Source organism: Colobus angolensis, unplaced genomic scaffold (assembly GCF_000951035.1).
Source record: "Colobus angolensis palliatus isolate OR3802 unplaced genomic scaffold, Cang.pa_1.0 Scaffold170, whole genome shotgun sequence".
Classification (NCBI taxonomy): Eukaryota; Metazoa; Chordata; class Mammalia; order Primates; family Cercopithecidae; genus Colobus; species Colobus angolensis.
The window spans coordinates 1,061,688-1,066,360 of NW_012114822.1; positions in this window are offsets into that span (position 1 = coordinate 1,061,688).

The following is a 4,673-nucleotide window of genomic DNA, read 5'->3' on the forward strand; positions in this document are numbered from 1 at the left end:
AAAGGAAAGGAAAAAGGAAAGGAAAGGAAAGGAAGCCGGGAGGATACAATAAATACAACAGAACTGGCAGGCATAGCTTGAGAAAAGTAAAGAATAGGACAGTAGATTTACTTTTCAAGTGTATATACCCCTGTACTAAAAAGTTAACAAATTCTAGAACAGAATCTGATCATATGTGTTGAGCAAGACTAGAGTGAAAACAAAACATGAACAAAAGTACCTTGAAGAAGTTAAAACTTACAAACTATTAAACAATATCTAGGCTGGGATAAAATTCAGACCAGTGAATTCACAGTGGAAAAGATAGCTCTAATACCTCCATTTAGATACTGCTTTTTTTCATTTTTAATTTTTGTGGGTACATAGTAGATATATACATTTATGGGGTATATGAAAAATTTTGGTACAGACCTACAGTGCGTAATAATCACATCAGGGTAAATGAGGTATTCATCACCTCAAGCGCTTCTCCTTTGTGTTACAAACAATCCAATTATACTCTTTTAGTTATTATTTTTTCTTTTTTTGCAGGGAGGGGTTGGGAAGGCTGAGGGTAGTGGCACTGGAGGGGGTCTTTAGTTATTTTTAAATGTACAATTAAATGGTTATTGACTGTAATCACCCTGTTGTGCTATCAAGTACTAAATCTTATTTATCCTTTCTAATTATTTTTGTGCCCACAGATAATGCTGCCTTCAACTTAAAATTATGTCCATTAGGTTCTTGGGTGTGAGCAAAGTATGACTGGGAAACCTGTCATCCCACTGGTGGTGGAGGCTGAGTCTGTGGATTGGTCAGGCTAAGTGTATCCTTGCCAAAGCTCAGGCCCCTTCCTGGTGGAGCAGGGCTGGGCTTTTCCACAGCAGCTGTTGCTTTCCTTACAGGAACTTGACATAAGTTCTTTTTTTCTTTTCTTTCTTTTCTTTTTTCCTAAAGTCCCTTTGAGAAATCTCATTGCATCTAAAATTCAGGTCCAAATTTTTATTTCAGCAGCCTCATCAAATTAAAAACTGTGTAAAATCCATTTTTAACAAACGATGGTTCTCGGACTCAAGTGAGCTTAAGTGGGTGTTTGGCAGTGTCAAGGATTTCCTGTCTCCTCTGTTTGATGAAATCTCTAGTTATAATATTGTTATGTCACCAAGATTCATTGCTTGCCAAACCTCATCTTAGACATTTATGTGGGTTTTCCCAAATACCCTTCAGCAACTTAAATCCTAGATGTTTTTGCCAGCTACCAGGGAAATTAAATAGGGAATACAGGAAATATAAAGTGACTAACAGTTAGCAATTGCACAACTCTTTCTCATGGGCATTTTCCATGGCTGGGAAACAAACTCGAGGGGACAGTGGAACACAGAAAATATTCACAGACATCCTGAAGTTCAGTGTCTACAGACATATGGAGAAATTTCTGGTTCTGTTCCTGGAAGGGCTGAATGTTTTAGTCGTAAACTTCTGTGCCTGGGGCTTGTTCAGTTATATCTAAGTAGTCATGATTAAACACAATTGGAATTGTGTTTTACCAAAGGTCAATGTTTGAAAGTTTTACAGGTATGCAATCACCTTTCTCTCATTAAAAATAATGAATTCATAATCATCTGAAATTAAGAACTATCAAAAGAAACAATTTACACCTTCCTAGTCAAACTTAACATTCCACAGACATTTGAGATTGTCTGATACCTTCATGAAAAACAGAAAACCTAGGTCATAAATGCTAATTTGTTGTTTACATACAGAATGGTAATAATGTTAAGAGATCACCAAGGGTGGACGTTACTCAACAGTGTGGCAAAACTGCTGGAGATGAGAAAGCCTGGGAAGGTTGTGTAATTCTTAGGGAAGTAAAGCACACGAACAATGTCAGCTGTCTGGGACCGTATGCTCAAATACATGAAAACAGAACCACTGAAGGTCAGAAAACCTAACATGAAAACAGAATGCGAACCTCTTGGAAATGGACTGAAACAATCCATTCCACAAAATGGAAAACAGAATATTTTGTCCAGGAGCCCTTACATCTGGAATCTCCTCTATTTTTATAATAGGAATCAACACTCTTACTGAAAACTTCAATTTTATAATAGCCTTATTTAGTCTTAGATTTTTCTGTGGGTTGAGTTTAATCATGAACTTCAATATTAGTATGTGAATGCACTCAACACGGGGAAGTCTTAAAACTTCCTTGACAAGATCGATCTGTGTGTGTGTGTGTGTTCATCTGCAAAAATGACAAAACTTTTTTTGTTTGTTTTTTGGTTTTTGTTTCTTGTTTGAGACTTTCTCTGTCTGTCACCCAGGCTGCAGTGCAATGGCGCGATCTCGGCTCACTGCAACCCCCACCTCCTGAATTCAAGCAATTCTCTTGTTCAGCCTCCTGAGTAGCTGGGACTACATGAGTGCACCACCATACCTGGCTAATTTTTGTGTTTTTAGTAGAAATAGGGTTTCACCATGTTGGCCAGGCCTGTCTTAACTCCTGGCCTCAAGTGATCCGCCCTCCTCAGCCTCCCAAAGTGCTGGCATTACAGGCATGCGCCACCACGCCTGGCCTAAAACTTTTAAAAAGAGAACTTGTTATTTGTGCAAAATGTGCTTATCTAAAATCTGTGACTTATATCCTAGAATAGGGAAGCATTTACCTATTTGCCAGAAATTTCACTAGGCAAGAAAACAGTTTGCTGTATCATCTATTTTTGTGAAGGTTTTTCCTTGTTTTAAACTATATTAAGGCATGTAATTGCAAAATAAGTAGTATCTGCTTCCTCTGTCCTCATTCATCCTATAACTAACCAAAAAAAGGGGAAAAAAGTCAGAATCTATGAAGTCCTACTTCTATGAAATGTTCTTTGTAGCCACTAATCCCATCTCACAACCTAACAAACCATTGAACTCCATACTAGTCCACCCTCCAGAATACACATTAGAGCCAGATGGAAAATCCACTGGCTAAATTAAAACACACTAATTGGGCATCAGATTTCTTCTGAAAATGACGAGGTATCGTGTGGGTGTCGGATGTATGACTAAGAGGAAATTCATTCTTTCTGTATAAATAAATCATTCAGATTCACTTTACTAAACTTTCTTTTTTTTTGAGACAGAGTTTCGCTCTTGTTGCCCAGGCTGGAGTGCAATGGCGCGATCTCAGCTCACCGCAACCTCCGCCTCCCGGGTTCAAGCGATTCTCCTGCCTCAGCCTCCCGAGTAGCTGGGATTATAGGCATGCGCCTGGCTAATTTTCTATTTTTAGTAGAGAGTGGGTTTCTCCATGTTGGTCAGGCTGGTCTTGAACTCCCTACCTCAGGTGATCTGCCCGCCTCGGCCTCCCAAAGTACTGAGATTACAGGCATGAGCCACCGCACCCGGCCTCATTTTACTAAACTTTTTTATTGGCTGCTGGAAAAGACCAAATGTAGGATGTGGAAAATTAACTGTTAAACCATTCAAAACTGTTAAAACATTCAGTGAATGGAAACAAGAATCAGTGTCATCAGACAGCTAAATCATTTCTAGAGAAGACGTGTTCCTTTGCAAAACAATTCTAGAAAATCAAGGACTATATCTGACATATGGACATATATAGATGTTCTCACCTTGGCAAGGATACATGCAAAAATTTTTGCAGTTGAAATAATATGCCAGAAGTTTTAAAGAACAGAGTTTTTGTTTGTTTGTTTTTTGAGACAGAGTCTCGCTCTGTGGCCCAGGCTGAAGTGCAGTGGTGTGATCTCAGCTCACTGCAAGCTCTGCTTCCTGGGTTCACACCATTCTCCTGCCTCAGCCTCCCAAGTAGCTGGGAATACAGTCACCCACCACCACGCCCGGCTAATTTTTTGTATTTTTAGTAGAGACGGGGTTTCATAGTGTTAGCCAGGATGGTATCGATCTCCTGACCTCGTGATCCGCCCGCCTCAGCCTCCCTTAAGGAACAGATCTTAAGACTCTGTTTTAGGTTGGGCGCGGTGGCTCACGCCTATAATCCCAGCACTTTGGGAGGCTGAGGCAGGTGGATCACCTGAGGTCAGGAGTTCGCAACCAGCCTAACATGGTGAAACCCTGTGTCTACTAAATACAAAGAAAAATAGCCAGATGTGGTGTCGCATGCCTGTAATCTGAGCTACTTGGGAGGCTGAGACAGGAGAATCGCTTGTACCTGGGAGGCAAAATTTGCAGTGAGCTGAGATTGCGCCATTGTACTCCAGCCTGGGCAACAGAAAAAAAAAAAAAAAAGGAAAAGACTCTGTTCTAACATTAATTTCTACTTCACAGCATCACCAAAAATACACTGCATACTTGCATGTTTTTTGTATTGTTTTTTAGAGATGGGTGTCTTGTTATGTTGTCTTGGCAGGAGTGCAGTGACTATTCACAGACTCCATCATGGTGAGCTACAGCCTTGGATTCCCGAGCTCAAGCAATCTTCCCACATCAACCTCCCAAGTAGCTGGGACTACAAGTGTACACCATCACGCCCGGCTCTCACACTATACCAAATTAACCTTACGTTTAAAGAATTCCCATCAACATATGTATTTGGGTTCATGAACTGCAATGAATATGACAGTTTTCTGAGTTTTCTGTTGTAGATTTAATGGTGATTCAATGACTCGACCCTTCAAATTTTGTTCAGAATAGTTGACCTGAACATCACTGATTATGTTTATGTA